Source organism: Lepeophtheirus salmonis, chromosome 3, assembly GCF_016086655.4.
Source record: "Lepeophtheirus salmonis chromosome 3, UVic_Lsal_1.4, whole genome shotgun sequence".
Taxonomy (NCBI): Eukaryota; Metazoa; Arthropoda; class Copepoda; order Siphonostomatoida; family Caligidae; genus Lepeophtheirus; species Lepeophtheirus salmonis.
Window position 1 is genome coordinate 3,763,678 of NC_052133.2, and position 21,572 is coordinate 3,785,249.

Below are 21,572 nucleotides of genomic sequence, written 5' to 3' on the forward strand. Positions count from 1 at the left end.
ATTTCACCTTTTTTTTTAAAAATGAATACTTAATTTTATTTTTTATATCCTGTGAGGAAAAAGATAGAAAAAAATTAAAGAAAAGTACATAGAAAACATATCAAGAACTGCCAAAATAATTTTGAAAAGTTATTTAATTATATGAATGAATTCGAGAAAAACTTCATATTTTCTTCAATAAAATATTAAAATGCATCAAGACGCGTCAATTAGTACTGACTTTTCAAAGTTGTTTGAATTATAAAAAACTGTACAACGATATAGTAACACTAATCAATATCCTCGTGTGTACTTTAAATACCCATTATTTTATTTGAATGAGTAATTTTCTGCAATGTGCTTCGACACAAAACCTCATACAAATTACCAATATGTATGAAGGATTTCCTTCTTTCATTTAAATTATTTTCATATGAGCCTTGTCAATCAAGCTATAATGTTTTTTTTTCTTCAAAAATTGATCATTTTGTATTTTTCAACTAATAATCTTGTATTTCTGTGAAGAAAATATAAAGATTAATATGCAAATAACACTCAAAGGTAACAAAATTCTTTTTCATGATTAAAGAAAAATATGAAGATAGATTCTATTTAAAAGACCATATTGAAGCTAAAGAAAATATCATAAATCAAATGAATCTTTTAAGTTATAGTAAACATTACATTTTTTTTCCATCAGATAAGCAAACTGCATTAACATCAAAAATGAAAAACTGTTCATTCCAGACAAACTTTCGAATGCACAGTTATAAATGTGACAGAAGAATAATTAAAATATTACAATCAAGTGACAAGAGATGGTTATTTATTTGCAAAACTTGCATCAAAGGAGTATATATCTTAGTTTGCGTCCAAAAATGACTATTCTTTTCAAAAAGTGATGTTCTCTAAATAACGATTTTTTAGTAGATATGTGTCTTTTTAAAAATGAAGAATTGTTTATTAAATATTGTATATACATATATAGTAGGAAGCTAATAAAATCCTTTTTTTGTGAAAAAGTAAAAAGTGATGGTTTAAATGTGTTTCTTTTGATGAAAAATACGATTCACAAATTTTGAACAACTTTTATTAATAATTAGAGGTAGCTCAACAGCTCTAAAGTTTTGAAATTTTACTTACTTCAGGAAAAAAACGTGATTGTTATTCGTATACTACACATTACAACTTGTTAGAAAGATTAACAAATTTAATTTAGTTGAACTTCTATAAACAGTTTTTATAAATGTTTATGATGAATCATTTTTTACGTGTTTAAAAGAATTATAAAAATATGACAATGCAAATTTGGTAGGAGCTAATTTTACGGGGGAAAAAAGAAGACCACCTAGGTCATTTGAGGCCGAGGACAAGAACGGAGTTAAGAATAGAAATATAATTTAATAAGTTCAATTACAATGTAGCGTATTGTTTTATATTTAATAATAAATCAAATGTATTTATTTGCAATTCTTAAAGTGTTTTTTTTTTTGAGTAAAATAATATTTATAGGAGTATTTATATAATGATTTCATATTTCAAATTTATTCTATAAACATAATATTTCACAAAAGGGATGTATATTTCTAAATTTTTTCTTCTTTGAGTCAGGTTACAATCTTCTCTGGACTTGTAGAAGAAATTTCAGCTGTGATTTTTCATTCGTTAACTGGGCACTATATTCTTGTATGAGGGCCACTCCCCTTTCGGCAAGATCATTAATAACATTGAGAGACCCAATTATTTCTGATGCCTGCATGAAATCATTACTATCATTCCATGATGCAGGATCAGCTTTTAAAAATCTATAAAAAAGCTCCATAATTTTTTATTATCTGCAACAATGTCTTCGAAATTTGTATGTACATATTTTTCCTAGAACAGTTGTTGCTCTCTATTATTTACTTTTAAAGAGCCCTGCATCTGCATTTTGGATGACAAAATTACTCGGCAATCAAAAAATACGAGTCCTACAAGTTTCTCCAACAAGTATCATAAATATCTTAAAAGTTATCATGATGTTGATTTGGAAATTCGACTATTAATAGTTGTGTATTTATTAATTCATTCATTAAATTAAGGTCTTTTTAACGAATGTCTGAGGTATTAGAGGCATTCATCCAAACTAAGTTCAAAACTTGAGGACCGTTAAGATACCTCTAAATATTCATAGAATTTTTTCAAAATTTCTAAATTATACTTTTTTATTAAAAGAAACGTATTTGAACCCTCATTGTATTACTTATTAACAAAAAGTGATTTTATTGGCACCCTAATGAATATATATATGTTATTGGAATTAAAGAACTTCAAAATATAGTTTCACTTACACAAACGAGCTATTGGTAAACATATATGAATACTTGAATTGATTATCATAAAGGGCTGTCGTTTGGGTTGGTTTTACACTGAGCAGGACCTTCAACAAATAATTATTATTCGTATAATTCATCAGCCAAAAGCAAGTGTGCCGGTCTCCCTCTTGAAAACAGCTCTGACTGTAGTGATGTTTAAAAAGTATAAAAATGAAGTTTTTCGAATTTCGTACAGGTACCATTATATAAAATCTGAAGAACATTCGTTTTCGGATGAAGTTAGACTTAAAAACTTTATGTCTCTCGATTACTCAATATTAAATATGATTCTACTTATGAATAAAATTAGCAATACTCTATAAATATACACTAAATTGTTTTAACCCCCCTCCTAATACATAGAGTTATTAGGCGTCGGCAACTGACGAACATACAAATTTGTTTTATTAATATTGGAGATATGTAATCCCATTTTTGTTTCTTTTAATATACATTAGCATCCAACGAATAATAGGTCATGGTTTTTTTTTCTAAAAAATATTTATCTACACATTCTAGTGATTACCTTGTTATTTTTTCAATCAAGTAGTATCGTATATTGTATTTTTAAGATATTAAACGAACAACCAGAAAGGGTGCCTTTTCAAATATCCAGACAAACTTAGTTTGGTTATCATAGACTAAATTAAAGTTCAATGATGCCGACTAACTCAAAATAATGCACTGTACTCCCGCTAGTAAATTAATAGTTATCATCAAAAAAAGTCAAGTATTACTCCTTTAACCATCTAGTAAAATGTTACTTATTACTTTCACGTGAAATATTCTTTAATTTTAATACTATTCGAGCTCGGAAAATTGAACCCATTCAAGAGCAGGACCGGCGGCATATGCTTCCTCCCCAAACTCATGATTTGCTTATATTTGAGTCAATTATAGGTTTTGTATTCAAATTTGTGGAACGAATAAAGATAGCCAAGAAATTGAACTATAGTTTAGATTCTTTACTTGATTTCAGTGACTAACATTGGCTCCGATATCGCACTTTAAATAAAATGTATCATTCTTTTACTGTGACAATTAATTTTGTCTACTCTAAGTGCAATTTGGGACGTACCCAAAGAGTTAATAAGAATTAATGGTTGATAGAAATAGAATTATGATTTGTCGAAGAGTGCAAATGTAATTTTGAGAAAAACCATTCTAGCTTGCTCTTAGGGATTGACGGTTAACAAAGTTCAAAAAAAGGTTATTTCCTTTATATTTTGTGATAATAGAAATCATACGCCTTTTTTAAAGAAGGCTTACCTATATTTTTATGCTTTAGGAAGTTATCTTCCCCTTTCCTCTCACTTATATATTTATTCTATAAGTAGATGTAATATTATGTATGAGAAAGAGTGAATATTTATGCTTTAAGTGAAGTATAATGTCAACATAATGCGGAAAAAGTATTGCTTTTAGTGCGCATTGTGTCTTAATCCTTGATGGTATTTCATTGGGGAGTAAACTATGCACTCCCTCCACACAAAAGCAAACTAGAATGTTACTTTCAAAATATAGTGGGTTAACAAATTATTTTATGTTAACACGTCACATATAGCAGACACCTCTAGTCTATGGTTTATCAAAGTATGTCCCACAGCAAATTCGAATGCAATTTTAAACTCATTTTATATACATAAAATGAACCGTAAAAATCTGTTTCAAGTACACATGGGCAATAACTTACCGGGGTCAGCGCATCATCCTGTCTAATCATTTAACGGCAAAAATAAATTTGATTTGAAAAAGCACTAGAAACAATCATCATAATCGAGGTTCGCTTTCTAAAAAGAGATTTTCTAAAATTAAGGTAATTCATCTTTTTGAAAGAGGTTATGATTAAAATTAAATAGTTAAAATGATCGTAGTTAGTAAGAACGTCATTACAATAAAACCCCGATAAGGACCTGTCCTAGGGCTGACAAAATTAATCAGGCCCGAATTGATAATGACTAGTTTATATCTATGATGATAAAGTCTTTAGAACAAAGTTTATTCTATTATGGGCTGGCTTTTGCGTCCGATGTGGGTGTTTTCTACAGATTTAGGACTTTAAAAAAAATTGATGAATCTATGAAGAAAATGTTTTTGAAGATAAATTCAATATCGGAGAAGTTACCAGAAATATTCCAATATAGAATAATGATGATAAATCAGTTATTGCTAAAGAAAGTGCAAAAAACCATATGAATAGAAAAGCAAACATGTTTTTAAAAAACTTGGGCTTTAAAGACCCCAGGAAAGTAACAGTCATCAAATCAAAGATACATATAATGATTTATTTATCAAGTTTAAAGATGTATTAGAGTCTACAAAGAAAGAATTCTTTGATAAAAGAAAGCTCCCTTCCAAAATTTCCTAATGATTCCCAATTTCTTCAACATGAAAAGAATAGTGTAGACATTAAATTATACCATTAGCATTTAATGGCTGCTAATATATACATTCATTTATAAACCTATAAAATTGTGCCAGCTTCACCAAAATTCAAATACGGATTACACAGCAATGCTACTTCTGATCAAAGTCTCTATTTGCATATTCATTATTTCATGAAAAGTAGTTCACATATTTTATGCAAATACATAGATCATAAATAATTCAGAAATGTATTATGTTTTCAGTTATATAAATGTACAATATCCATCAATAAAATCAATTTTTGGAAAAATAAATGGCTGAGGTTGAAGGAGCGTTCCTAATTCTACAAAAACATGTAAAAAAAGTTTGAACTGTTTTGAAAAATATTTAGAAGTGGCCCTAAACTATTGAAAATTTATATTTTTAAAGAAAAAACAGAGTATCTACTTGAATATTTTCCATATACCTCAATTTTTTTTTTTTTTTTTGTAGAAACAATAATTTGAGCTTACTAAATTTACAATAAAATATATATTATAATTATATCCAAAAAAATCGTGTATATATGTTCAAAATAACGTCAATTTAAGTGTTCATTTAAACTTAGCTCATGTTCCTTTTTTTTTTTTTTTTTTTTTTTTTTTTTAAATCACATAAATACTATTTTCTGTCTACATTAATTTCATATATTTATAAATTCCAAAAAACAATATTAAAACAAATGATGAAACAAAAATAAGGTGATCAGTTAATATACAAATTTTGTTAGCAACGAGGTTACTTTTTGGTCCACTAGGGCGACTACAGTGTGTAAAAATTGCTTATTTCTGAAGGAAAAAGGATAGAATGAAATAGTTTGTGTTTGTAACACACATACATATATGTACCTTCAAACTGACATATTTTCTCGTAGCAATGGAAATACTATCATGCTAACAAACGCGTTTCATCACTTTCATTAATAAATTGGGTACTAAATAAAATATTATAGATCTATATATAGGGATGCAAATCGTAAATATTTTCGGTATGTAACAAAAAAAACCCCGAAAATTAACGTGGTAACCCAGAAAATTTGAATAATATTTGGGCGCAAATGAGCTAAGTTCTCATGACGTTTCATTAAATTATCTGTAAGATGAACTTAATAAACACAAGTCCCACTCCGAATTGCAGAAGGACATTTTTGATCCTCAATTCTACTCCAAGTCCAACAGAAACTGACATTTATAACTTCCAAACAAATCATCTACATTACTCCCAGTCATTTAGGAGTACACACACTCGTGATTTCACTTTATATTTAGATGTTGTTTCCTCAAGAATGAGATAATAATGATAACAGCTTTAAAAAAGAAAAAACACCGCTTTGGTTTTTAACAACAAGAAAATTCGCACATTAAAAAATGCTTTGGACTAACAACTCTATCTGTACATATACAACTGTCCTATTAAGTATCCTAAACTGTTTCTTATAGAAACAACCTCCTCTATGGTTTTCTTTTATTATGAAGCAATAAAAATGTATTGTTTCTTGGTAATATTCTTTTTTTCTGCAAAGGAAATAAGAAAAAGATTCTCATTTTATTATATCCCTATTATTTTATAGGAGTACCTTATCAGCTAATAAATGAGCAGTTCTGATTATATTACCAGTGTCTAAATATGTACAATTGGAGGCTATTTATTTTTAGATTGGTAAAGATAAAAAGATAATTAATACCTATATATAAATCTACAATGAATATAAAAGAGTCATGTGTTATCAGCTCTTATTTACCTTAGTTTATGCTATATGTATACCTACCTAATATAGACATAATACATACATATAGATACTCTTATGTTTATTTTCAAGAAACTATTATCTCTTCCCACACATAGATTGTATAAATACAAGTATAGATATCGTATACAACGTTGATTATCATAATCTACAGTAGATTAATTTATCCTTGAAAATAACTAATAAGAAATGCTTTCTCAACTGATACAACACTAACAGTGAGACCCATATCCTTTAATTATTAACAATTTTTTTATGTATAAAATAAAATTGACTTTGTACTTTTAACAAAATATTTTTAGATTTGACAAACATTTATTATTTTCGGACAAGGAATACTCAACATATAGGAACATGTTCTATTTTTTTTTCCTCTTCTATTTTTCACCCATAGTTGGTCATTACGCCAAGAAAGTTGGTCAAACTTTGATAGGCCGCACATGGAATATATTATAGAAGAATATACAAATGGCTAAAGATTTATTTTCAACCCTGAACAGGGCTTTCAGGTAAGTCGCTACCTCTCGTTCCCTGCCCTTCATTTGTATTTCATTATAATTTATTTACTCTAATATAGTACATTGTCTATTATAAAACATGTTTTGAGACAAATAAGTTTCCATAAAATATTGAATCATAACAAAAATATGGAGAGCTAAGCCACGCAAACTATACTACCCTGAACAACGCAGAAGAGGTGTAAGGATATTGACAAGTAAATATATAGAAGCATTCGATATATGTACCTAAAAATGTGAGTCTGCATATCAATGATAAATTCTAATACCATTCAATTTAGAAGTATAAATTTTTCTTTCCTTTTGAGCCATCTACAACCAAATCCCTTCACTAGTCCACTGTTATTTTATGTGACAGGAAGGATTGCAGTTTGAGGACAGTTATCCAAACTTTGGGTTTGAAGAAACTATATTGCTCTGTTAAGTTTTGCTATTTTTATAGTATGGAAGATTTTTTTTAATAAATAAAGATGGTCTTTAGTAAAATAGATATATATGAGTGTCATAAAATTTTAAATAATTACTATTTTTAAAGAGATACCTTTAAATGAATTGTACAAAATAAGATCCTCTTCATTGCACTAGCGCCTCTCGTGTTAACTACAGCAATATTTTCATGGCAAAAATGGGCAGGTGTCTTGTGAAGGAGTAGGAATAGAGTTGTATAAAATATTATTTAGGCTTAATAAGGGAGTTTCCCCTTACATATATCCAGCACAAATTTTAAATTAGTTGAATTAAAATAGGAACACGATGAAATAAATAAAATGTTAATTATAATAAATGGTAAAATAAATATAAAATTTCGACTAAATATTTTTTACGCCAATGTTGGTTTTTTTAGAAGGCCTTGAGTTAAAAATATTTTCCTTTCTTTAAATTTAAGAGTGTAAAAAGTCCTTTCATTAAAAATGAAAGCACTTTTTACATTTATTTATTGAGAATGTGATCAGAGGTGCTGGTGCAAATTTACGAAGGAAAAGAGAGACAAAAGTTTCTTAAAGATGATATCAAATATTAATATCATTACCATCACACAACTTTTAATTTTTTAATCATTATTTTCCATTGACAGTGGGGGCCAAAAGCGACAATTCATTAGAAGCGAAGTTATGACAAATTATATGTACATGGCTTAAATCTAAGAATACTTTTTCCATCAATTTAAACATTTAAAATGGTTTCCGCAGGCCAAAGTATGGCAGCTTCAATAAATAATTGATGCCAACGGAAAGGCAATGATGAAGAATTAAATAATGAGCAAAAAATAAAAAAGAGCAACCACATCAACTTTTTTTCTTTTGATAACCGCTATATTATATTTAAATATATGTATTACTATTTTATTATGTATTTAAAAAAATACACCAAAACTAGTTTGGAATTCATAGGGAGATGTTTACACCCTGATGATTTATTCGAGAATGAACAATAAATAAATGAGAACGATAAAACCAACTTTTCCTTTTGGAATCACTAAAATGTGTTTTTCTCTACAAAAATCCCGGTGATTTTCTCAATTCTAGAGACATTTTGTGTGATGGGAATAATTATATACATGAGTAATTCGTTTTCAGTCTAATTACTTTTTTTAATGCAGGAACACATTTTCTGCGAGGAATTATCAAAGACCCATAAGACAAAATATTAGGCCATATCCTGAACACAGATTGGGGATTTTTTTAAATATATCAACGGATTTTTTTTTGTTAATTTTATGAGAATGAAAGTTTTGATAAATACGCGTTTTAAGAAATGAAAATTCTTATATCACATAGCTAATGTGTAAAATTGATTGTCTTGAATTTAAATAAATTATTGACAAAATAGAAAATCTCCTTTCAGGGTGTCAAAATCGACTACACTATATAACATTGTCATTAACTACATTAAATAGGATAATTAATGTATTATACAGTCAAATCCGGATAAAGGAAAGCTATTTTTCAGATGAAAAGTTGACTATATCCGGATTTTCATACATCCGAAGTATGTAAAAACAACAATTTTTGTATACCTATCTAAATATGTAAATTGAAAACTCCCAATTTCAAGACAACCAGTGTCTTGTTTTTGATAAATCATTAATGGTTTTTAGCTTATCTTTCAGTGAAAGTTTTTTTTTTTTTTTTTTTTTTGGGGGGTGACCTCATGATGATCCGTATTCATTGAAAGACATGAATTTAAAATGAAACACACAGTAAATAAATGTGAACACCAGCTTACAATTTGTACCTTAAAAAAGGATTTTTCATTCTCATTAGTTCCAACAAAGTGGATACTAAAAAAGGGGGGAAAAGTTGAATTTATGAAGATTTTTTACTTCGTATTTCTTCAATGCGAAGTATTTTATATGTAAAAAAAATTAGTATCTAGGTGAATGTTGAGTGTAGTTTTCTTACTCATAAAAATTGAAATTCTAATCTTTCTATTTAACGATTATAATATGATTTATATTGGCTTTTACATAAATAATTATCAAAATATCCTTTATATGTATATAAAAAAATAGCAAACAATTTTTAACAAGCTTCCTTTTTTCGGACCATTATACACAAAGTCAAAATAATTCAAATATGAGAATAGCCATTTTCAGATCAAAATTGACCGTTGTTCTAGTATTATATCAAGTTTAAAGCTTTATAATTGCTTATATTGAAGCAACAAATCTTGGTTATGATAACAACTTAATCATTATATTTTCCCCTTTAATACAAACAATTTTCTTAAGATTTAGACGAAAGGAGCAAATAAGTAAATTGAAAGGACGAAAAATGAATTTATTGTGTAAAAATAACAAAAAGCGAACACAAACAGTTCTTCTTCCTCTTCACCAGACCTGAACCTCTTTCTTTTTTCATCTGGTATTAAATGAAATTGTATTTTTCTTTATCAAAGTTGATTTGCAAGGTTCATAGCAAAGTGAGAACTGACAAATCTATTATTGCATCGGTGTGGGTGGCAGGAATATTTTATTTTGTATACGTAAATATTCTATACTGATTAAAATACTTTGTCCATTATCTAATTCAGATTTTTCATACTTTATATTTATTTTGGACTGCTTAAAAAAACCACTTTGTTGACACAATTTTGTGATTTAAATGAGCTCTAACAATTTTGAACTTATATCATGAAAAATAGAAAATCCCAATTTTTTTTTCTTCATACATGCATCAAATACAGCAGAATATTTTATCGACATATTAATATTTAATTAATAGCATTGTATTCAAATTTGTCAGATGAGTTATGATACCAAGAATTTTGATCCTTTATTTGATTTAAGTTACTTTTAATGTCCTCGATATGGTTCTTTTCAAACAAAATCTACATATTTTTTATTTTATAGAAGATCCTCTTTGGCTATTTTAGGCACAATTTACGACACACTCAAATGGTTCAAAAGAATATTTTGTTGATATAAATTAATAATAATTCGTCAAAGAATACAAATGTAATCCACACTCAATTTTGAGACAAATCGTTCTACCTTACTTTTGTTTTGACGAAACACATATATAAGGGGCAGATTTTGTCCAAATTTCCCACTGAAGTTCAAGCATTAAATAGTTTCTTGAGAAAGATACATAAGCTGTTGAAGTTTTTTACTGAACACCATTGAATAGAAGGAAAACTATTAATATTATGTGAAAACAAAATTATTCCTTAAGAAAGGGATGCTTTTGTAGGATAAGAGCATATAAGCCTATCTTTTTGAGTCTGTTTTTCCTTAACACAAGGAATAAAATATTTACGAGCACATTTCTATGTATAAAAAACTTTATTTTCATTTATCTATAAGCTTAGTATTTAATTCAAATAATGATAATTTCTTCCATGGTCTGTTTTTTATTGCTTTTGCAATACTTCTTTTTTCCATACCAAAGAAAGTCTTTTATGTGTACAAATAGTAAAAAGTATAAGCTTTATGCATATTGTGGTGTAAAAAACAAAAATTCTATATATTATTTAGTATACTCCCATTGAAGCTAAATGTGCATTTTGTCATTTAAAGAAATAATACATTTACTATTAGATTTGTATAAAATATGAACTAACTCGTGTGATACTTTATTCTAGCTGGTAATCTAAAGAGTGTTTTTTCCCCAAAGCTATTGTTATTATTCTTTAATTATGGAAGAGAAGAAGTTTGCATCAATGAAGTATGATGGGCATTATTCTAACCTATAACGAATATCAAAAAAATGTTTTTTTCTTCTAAAGCTACCCTATGTGGCACAAAATGAGAATATAAGAAAGAAAAAATTGATCTTTTCTTTCTGAAAATGTAAAAAAATATTTTCCTAACTTTTTTTTATCTTTCTTTGATCCATATGAGAAAAAAAAACTTTTTAACACTTTTTATAGGTTTAAAAAATATACTTACTACACATTCACAAAAAATGTCTTATTAGTATCTATATTTACTAAATATAGTGTTTTCATCTTTTTTCCTAATTTGATCTAGATGTGTCACCTAAAGTTGACCTTGTAGGACAAGACAATTTTGCATAGATAATTTTTATAACATGTTCCAACTTTTCCACACTAGTGATAATCAAAATTCGAAAAAAATTGAAAAGCAAACTTCTTTACTCCCCAACCCTATTTGGGGGTTTGTTCATTAAATAAATATATTATTGAAGAATATACAAATAATTAAATGTATAATTTCAATTCTAAACAGGATAATTTTCCTTTCCCTCCATCATATTTCAGCATTCGTTAAATTTCTTATAATAAATTGTTGATGTGAAAACATATTTTGAGAAAAATAAAATTACATAAAATATTTAATCATAACAAAATAAGGGTATGAATATGAAATGAAAGAAGGAATTGAATTAAAATTATCGTGTAATTAATGTCTTGGGAAAATGTAAATATTTTTTTAGTTGATCTATTTATTTTGATCATCCGGATTAATAGCTAATTTATAAAGTTCTTTCATATCCTTAAGACATTAATTAGACGATTGTTTATATTCAATTACCTCTTTTATTTCATAACTATTCTTCTAATAAAATATAATATAAAATATGTTAGCATTGAAGTATTGTTTCTAAGGACTTACTTTTCTCCTTTTCTCTTTTATGTTCATTTAGTCTGATGGTCTTATAAAAGCACTCATAAAAATGAGTTACGGTACTATTTGCATGTAAATTACACTCCTTAGGAAATTAAAGTTTGTATTTGACATATATTATTTAAAATTAGACTATAAAATTCCAGCCACGAATCTCATTTTGAGGGTGTTATATAATTTATTAGCTCATAAAAGTTAATTATAGAATATATGAATATGGTATCTGTAGAGTTTTATAACTTGACTAAACTCTTATTTAGAAGCAAATACTATGTAGAACGTGTGAGTTAATGAGTTGTTTATTTCATACACATCTTTTCTAGCTCTTACATAATGTAATTTTCACCCTGTCGAACTAAATGTAAATAAGTTATACATTTCTAACAATCAATAAGATAAATGAATGTACGTATATTTTTGTATTTCGGTACGAAAAAGGCAAAAAAGGACATTAATTTACATAAACAAACATTTATAAGCCTCTTAATAACTAATGAAAAATATGAAAAATAAAAAGAAGCGAAAATAAGTCATAAATGCGAATTTTATGTTACATAGTTTTGACGTTTTTTCGCTTCTTGACTTGATTGTATCTCTCAACCTATATTTGAATAAAATATTCGAAATTATTTGGGTGTTGACTAATTACGTAACTATTTCTTACTGCTCGCATTTCAACAGTAGATATATTCACAAATTAACGAAGATGATTCATAAGAATGAAGCATATATTGTTGATATTTTGGAGAGTTCCATTTTGAACTATGGCTTTATTAAAACAACCATTATTATTTTTTTTTTTAAATTTAATTCCTCAATAAAAAAATGGTACATTTTGAATATAATATATAATGCATATCTCAACAGCTTCAGCTATGTAATTAAGTATCTTAAAATATAAAAGTAACTTCTTCCCATGATGTATTGCCCAAAAAATGTATTCATGACTTTATTAACCTCTCCTGGATGTATTCCACACCAAAATTAATAAGTATCTATTAACTAGAATATGATTTTTTTCCTCATAAGATATTACAACATCAAATGTGAATTTAAAATAACATTTTTTAAATATCTTTCTATCCGACACTAATTAATAGATTTATAAATCCTACAGACTTTTGGTTTGCCAGAAAAGAAAAATGAGAGGGTAACCCTGATAATTTGAAAAAAGTTTGGGAATAGAGCTTCTTCAATTTCAAGACAGTTTATTAGATTAGCTCACGCAGCTATAAGAGTACAGAGATAGTAATAGCATATGTAGGATGGAATCACTCTATTTTTGATACTCAATTATACTCTTAGTTCAACAAGGACATAGCCTTATAGCTAGGTCTTTAAATCCTAAGCATTTTTTAGCGTACGAGTTTTGTTGTATTTGGCAACTCCAACCGTTTTAATATTTTTGAAAGTTGTTATTTTTATTATTTTATTCTAGAGTGTGTTGGATAGTAACGCTGGGAAGTTATGAATATATCTCCTTTTTAGACTGAGGTATAATCTAGAATAAAAAACAGAATAATTACGACCTATATTCTTGCTTGATACAGAGTAGGATTTGAATATATTTCCTTCATCTCACAGCTAACTAAACGTAATGACATCCAAGCTACTCTCATCTCAAACTTTTTACAAATTGTCAAACTTATCATGCTATTTTTTAATGTTCCTTTAATTGGTTGGATGGAGTTGCAATTATACTTAATAAGTGGAACTCCATTATTACATTTACTTCATCTAACCTAGGAATCTTGTGTAAAGTTTATTGACATAAAGTATATTTCTTTTTCTTTGAACGTCTGGGGCGCCAACATACGGACATTGGTTTCAAGCTTTTTTTTTTCACATGCCAAATATCCTTATGATTGACAAACTGACTAGTAATCCCCTAACAGCTCCTCTGCGTTACTTTTCGTTTTTCTTGAGCACAAGGCACTCGTGATAACATTATACTTAGATTTTCTCTTCTCAAGAATAAAAGAATAATGATAACACCTTTGGAAAAAAATAACACTGCTTAGGTTGTCACCTGCAACTCCCAAATAAATCCCAGTGTTACTCTCCGTCATTCCTGACCACGAATATGCTTGGTTACTTTAGACTTACATATGATCTCCTTAAGAATGAAAGGTAAATCATCGTTGTGATTAACAAACTACAAACAAATTCCCACTCGTGTAAACGCTTAGAATTTAAAACTCTATTATTAAATATATTTTTATAAGACAATGATTATAGAATAAGTCACTCCGTTCTTTTTACCGAGGGTAAGTAGGCTGTACTAGCTTTGCCATTACAAAAAATATTTGGAAAATGATTTTTGAAAAAGTTAATTGTGAGACATCACCAATTCTCTTTCATATTTTAAACGAAAAAAAAAAATTTACTATGTACATATGCTGATGAACATTGTAAAGAAATGTGTTAAATTATAATCATAAAAAAGATAACTCAATTTTTAGGCTTCATATATTGCTGATAAGACTTATGAGTTTCAATTCAAATTTTATGTTTAACAATATTGATAATTAATTTTTTTAAAACTTTAAATTAAATATGTAAAAGCTTAAAATAATTTTTGATCTTATTATTTATTATAGGCTTTCCTTTCAAAAGGATCTAATAGTATTCCTATTAAATTAACATGAATAGTTGTAATTGTATATATTTAAAAAATTAAATTAAATTAGGAATGAATCATAATTATTTTATTTATTTCATTTGAAGTTTTGTCAAGGTAAATATTAGATACCTCATTGAAATAATATTGGAAATCTATGTTTTTATCTGTACTGAAAGAATACAAAAATTTACTATTATACGCACTGGACTAAAAAAATGGAAATTATTTGATTAGCTCTCATTATATAAAGACAGAATAAGGTACCCCTATACAAGTTTGCCCACACGTCATACTTTCTCTTTCTATCTCAAAATTGGAGAGAGTGATCGAGGATATTTGAAATTCAATTCCTGCAACCTTTCAATAATAAGGAAATAACTGCGGTACGTCATGCGTAGGGACGCGTAGTGAAGCGAAGAATAGAGTGACTATGGAAGAGGAAAAGGACCTCGACTTTTTCGATAATTAGCACTTCGAAGGGTCATGAAAGTAGATGGATGGTCTCATTGTGAGGAAGAAGTTGCAAATTAGGCTCTTATGGAGTATTCGGAGGGGGAAAAGGGGTTACTTCTCTCGGAGTCCATCCGTTGACTGAGGATAGGGCCTGACATATCAAATTATGTAAGTCATCACGACTTTCTCTTAGAAGCTCACTGAGATTTCAGTCTGTTTGACATATCTTGTGTTATTAAAAAATATGACTCTAAACGAGTGCGAGACTTTTTATAATTGATATCTGAACAGTGTTTTGTATTTTTCAAAGCTGTGATCATTATTCCTTAATTATTGAGAAGCGAACATCTAAGTATAAAGTACTTCTACATGTGCTTGTAAATGACGAAGGGTAACATGAAGATTTGATTGAGGTGTTATAAGTGTAAGTTCTTGTTGTAATCAAGAATTGAGGATCAACATTTGGGTAATTCTTTTGAATATATGTCCTTACCAGATACATAATGAGATTTGTGTTGTTTTCATTCATCACCCTTTCATAACAGCAGGTAGCTGATCGAATACATAAAAAGTAACTACAACTAATCTGCTCTTCTCTCTAAAAAATTTTCAAATTGTCAGGGTTACCAAGTTAATTTTCGTTTTTTTTTGTAAATACTGGTTGGTCATATTTTTTACAACATCTCTATCAATAAGGCATCCTAGTTGGACCTTCCTAAAAATTAAGTAGGTACGATAAAAAAGACCACGGTGAACTTTCTACAAACGAATCATTTCACTCACATCCAATATTTTGGAATCAGATATTAATGACGTTATCTGAATTGATTATAATATATGCATTATGTAAATACGTTCAACATGTTACTAATGTAGAATTAATTCATAGTTATTAATGTATAGTTCTTTATATAAAAGCCATTGATATTATTTTGCGCAAAAAGTTATAAGTAGCAAATATGCAAAATATATTTTGATCTACGCACATTTACAGACATATTAACAACTTTAAGAAGATGAATGGTTTTCTTATCAATATCATTAATCATATTATATTGTTAGTGAAACTAAGCACCATATGCATGAAGTTGTTTGTAAGTGCATCGTTTAACCTAGGATTACTTTATGCAAGAAACATTTATCCTTCCTTTGTTTGAACCAACTATGGCCGATTTTTCTTTATTCTATCTATAGAATAGAATTTAAAAAATAATTTAATGCATATCATAACATTAAAAAAAAATCAAAACATACTTTTGCAACATCAGTCAAAACATGCAGTAAATTGCTTCCAATATGAGCTGCTTTTTCATACTGGTAGCATTTTCATTTAATATATATGTTTTTCAAGAGATTGATCTTTTATTTATCGAATGTTTTTACGTAGATTTTCTAGCAATGATAAATATTCCGTATTGTGCATGTCGTGTATTCTCTTGCACGTTAGTGTACAACTAATGGAAAAATAAAAGTCATATCATATCATAGTAAGATTAGCACGATTCTGTTAAATTAAAGCTCTCTTCTTTTCTTAATCTTTCAATTTGTGCGTATCGAGGTAGCTTTAAGACAAAAGTATGATTTATCGATGTACAACTTAATATTATACAGAGTTTCTATTAAATAGTCATATTATGTTTATTTATTAGTAACCATAAGTCCTTTAAAGCTATATCACATAATAGTACATGGTTTTATTTTAAATTTTTGACAGGAATGTAGGTTAATACACCCAATATATACAATTCATTTAAAAGCATCATTTTGAAAATAATAATTATCTTTATAAACTTTTCATAAATGACAAGAGTGTGGTTTATATCTCTCATATATAATATATATGAATATTTAAAAAAACTCCATCTTTCGTTATTTGAAAATATTTCATGTAAATACTTAACCAAACTTTGTGTACGGAAAGTTCATTGCGATCTTTTCACACTAAGACAAGTTTATCCCGAACCAAGTTCATCCCGAAGTAATGCAATAAGCCTTGCATCAATTTTCTAATCGCTATACATAGTTTTTACTTTACAAACATCCATTTATTTAACAATACTTAATCTATGTCTAAATCCAAATAGAGAGAGGGAAAGAGAGATAGCGACTGACCATGAAAGCCCTGTTAGAGTTGAAAATTATGTTTTTAGCCATTTTTATATTCTTCAATCGAATAATCTCTGAATGTTTGAGTTAGATAAACCTCTAAACAGGCATTGGATACGTATCAGAAAGGACACATGGCCAATCAAACCTTTACTACTTTCCTAGCTCTAATGCCCAACTAAGAACTGAAAATGGAAAAGAAAAAATATGTATCTTCCATATATGCATTATTCCTTGATGTACCTTAGATGTGATCCATCGTAATTTGTTTTGACAAGAAATATGTAAAGGGAATTGATTGAAAGATTTTTTTAAGTAGAAACATGAAAATGTTTTGCGTAAAAAAATAAAATATATCGGAAAATAAAATAATGAGAATAAAAATACTTTGTATTTGTACAGAAAGACTAAATCGATTATTTTTTTAACGAATTATGATAACCAAATATCAATAAATGTGGCGTGACAAAATAAAAAGAATCTTGAACAAAAATCAAGAAATGAAAAGAAACACAATACATATTTTACTTCATATACCTATACATATATTCAGCCCAATATTTTTATATTCATATTCGAGTCAAATATAGGCCTTGTATTTCAATTTGTGAGATGATTTATTATAGCCATAACGTTAAGTTATAGTTTAGAACCCTTATTTCATTTAAGAGCCTTATAATATATTGCCCCAAATATTGCCCTTCAAATAAAATCTATCATCTTCTTTTAATGTGACGAACAAATTTGACCTACTTTAAATGCATTATTTGTCAAAGAATTTAAATGTGATCCACACTTAATTTGAGAAAAAACATTGTAGCTTACTTTTGTATTGACAAGCCATATACAAGGTGAAAAAGCTTTTCTATGCCACAAAAGGATTTTTTTTCAAAGGCAATTTTCCCTCCAACCAGTTGTCAGATTAACAAAATGATACCAGATTCTGAAGGCTTGATGGATTATGATTTATTTTGTTCAATAAATCCATTCGCAGCTTAAAATTAAGTATCTTTACAAAGCCAAAAGTACAAGCTTCCTTCGCCACTTGGTCCCTAGAATTGGAACTTGATACTACTGATAAGTTCGTTTTTTTTTGTTTCAGGCAGTTTTATTGGTTTGTCGTTCGATTGTTCACCACACAAAAAATCAATCGGATTAACATTGAGTTTGGAGACCAAAAGTAAGGTGAGATTAAGTCAGCAATATGCCATGGAGCCATTTGATACTTTTTTTTCGAGGTTTAGCAAGGGAAATCCCTTTTACAGGCCTCAAATTTTTATTTCTAGCTCCAAGTGCGGATTATAAGGAGGGCTCTGTGCCTTTACCAAATATTTGGGATAACAAACTCGTCAATTGATTAAATTTTTTCCCAACTGGTACAAGTTTAAACAAGATACCTAACAAAAAAAAAATCAGTTGCCTAAATGCCTATGTTTTCCCCAAGAGAGCGTGCCAATTTTGCGGCATTGAGAGCTTGCACACTCAGTAGTATCCTCTATATAATTACTTACGCTAATATTATGGGTAAAAAATTGTATAAAGAGTAAATGTATACATAGTAACATATAGTTATATCAAAATTGACATTTGTGAATTTAATATATTGCACATTATTTTTATATGACATATTTTGATGGCTGGAATCCCAACGGTATAATAAAAGTTACTATTATTAGAAAAAACCATAATATTTGATAGTTACGTTATTCATAACTTTTTAAAGAGTAATTTACGACTTACAATAGGGGTTTGGAGTCGTCAAATTACTCTTACATTGTGTTCATCAAAACATCTTTTTATGACGTACTTAAATAGTATTAAGCTATTCTCTAAGGATCCATACAGGGTCTTTGCAACGGAGGAACATGTACAAAAATGACTTTTTTTAAATAAAAAAAACATATTGCTTTCTAAAAAAATCATTAACCCAGTCATGGGAAATGGAATTAAAACAATTTGACCTTATTCTAAAAAGATCATTAAAAAAATCCTCAAAACCGTCATTAAACTGAATATTGACACATTTTAAGAAAAGTTACCTTAAATTTTTTTGATCTTTTTCCTGAAAAGGGCATCAAAAAATAAAATGTAAATAACCTCATTTGATTAAAAATGACACAAAGTATATATTAAAAAAGTGCTTTTATTATTTTTAAGAAAAATGAAAAGACACATATCTTTTTTACAAAGACAAAAAAGTCGCTTAGAAAAAATGAAATGTCCTGTCCTTAGGCTAATAAAAAAAGTATAATAGAACCAGCCTCGGACGAGCGATCTTCAAAATTTTAACATTTATATCCGTAATGTTCGAAATATGATTGATGCAACCGAACTTTCTAAAAAACTGTGACATGAAACAAAGTATGTCATCATCATAAATATTCTCAATTCGACTATCGTGGATGTATACGGTGTTATTTGACTAACAGCAAGATTTCGGTTGGAACACTTTTTCCTGAATGGCATCATCATACACCAGTGATAATATCATCTAATGCTTTTGTAAATAATACATATAATTTAGCTACAAAAGTATTTATTAAGTAAAAATAATTTGAAATTATTAATATGCCAATTAAATTGGTTCACTAAAGTATTTTTGTATAAAATTAGAAGAAACATACGTTCTAGAGGGCGTTTCAAAATTTGAGACTTTTTTAATGACAAACAACAATTTTGCAACAGGGTAGTACCGTTTGTAAGTCCAATAACAAGTTTTGAAACAAAATTTAAACTTATTAGTTGTTTTTGTCTGCTGCCCATTTTTTTTAATGTTCCTATAATTGGACAGATGGAGTTGCACTGATAAAGTATAAGTAAGCATCATAATATTATATTTACTCCGTCTCTAGTAGGAAAAGTCTTTGAAATTGATATATATATATACATTGAGTAGATTTTCTTGTCAATGAACCACCGAGGTGCGAACATACACACATTGATTTGAATAGAATAATTTCTCTCGAGCGTGTTTTCCATTGAGCTATGTCGTGCCATTGTCGATATATCTACTTTTCTTCCCTTTACCAGTATTCTGAACGTTTATTGCCAGAACTCCATTTGTTCTTAATAAGTTGTGAACAATTTTCTACTATTATTGAAAATAGACCCACAGTGGGGAAGATAACCAACTGATTTTTGATCAGATTTCCTTTAAAATTTTAGAGAGAAGGTTAGTATACTACAATTAATAAAACCTCGTGATAATCATTCAAGGTTTGTAATAATGATAACTACTTTCATTGAGCCTTGATTCATTATAATGGAAAACTATTCTCAAGTGTGGAATAACGCTGAGAGATATTAAAAAATTCAGTGAACGTATTTAATGGTGCATGAATGTTGTTTACTTACATTAGTTTGTTTACTAAGTTTCGAGAGTTAAAGTAAAATAATACAACTTCTTGAATAATAATGTTATTAAAAAATTTAACTTAAAATTGTATTTGGCGCACAAGAAAATAGATTTCAAAATGTTTTCCTTTCTAATTTATTTATGTTTCACCTCCAGACTACATACTCTTACACTACCTTGCAGAGAATCATATGATATAACATATTTTCCGAAAGAGAAAACCTGTAGTTGATTTGATTATACCGCAACAGACAAATAAGAAGATTGCCCAACTCGTGAAAGTAAATATCTGGACCATCTATCTGATCAAAAAACGTGGGAAACTAAGGAGGAGGCTGAAGATATAGCCAGCCATTCAAAAAGGAATTGCAGATTTGATAGTAACGCTATGAAGCCATCAAAGAAGATCCAACGATATTCATGAAAAGAACGGGAAGAAGCATGAAAGTTTCGAGAACAACAATTTTATAACGGATCAAGGTAAATGTTGACTCCAAGTTGTTTAGACAAACAGGATTCAATTAGAATTTTTTAAAGAAAGATATGGGTGAAAGATCTTAGAAATATAAACAAGCCTACGACTGACATAGTCCTCAAGTGATGGATGGCAATGGTATGTCCTATACAAAACATCAAACTCAACTCATGATCTGTAGGAATATTTCACCGGATGAGAAGAAGAATGTGCGTTGTGTTTCAATCAAGTCTGTTGTTTATGTTTTGACATTTTTTTTCCGAAAGGTGCATGTTCTATATTATTTGAAAGCTGCCAATTATTTCTATATATTTTTATAAGTAAACGTTACATATATATGTATGTTTTAAACGGATATGTACCACCATGTATTTACATATGCACGTAGATATCAAAAAAAATTTAAATTGGGAAATTCATATGTACTGAGTTAATTTATTTGTATTACATCGTTCAATAAATCCCAA

General features: G+C 28.2%; 1 protein-coding gene and 1 long non-coding RNA gene across 2 annotated transcripts in view; both read right to left on the reverse strand.

The window, feature by feature from the left end:
- The window catches only part of LOC121114385 (uncharacterized), a 61,469-nt gene that overhangs the window by 17,951 nt on the left and 21,946 nt on the right, over window positions 1–21,572 (reverse strand). The window lies entirely within an intron of this gene.
- Window positions 12,494–12,861, reverse strand: LOC121114386 (uncharacterized). The gene is made up of 2 exons (XR_005863252.2): window positions 12,758–12,861; window positions 12,494–12,694 (listed from the first exon to the last, which is right to left on the reverse strand). It is a non-coding gene; the product is annotated as an uncharacterized lncRNA (long non-coding RNA).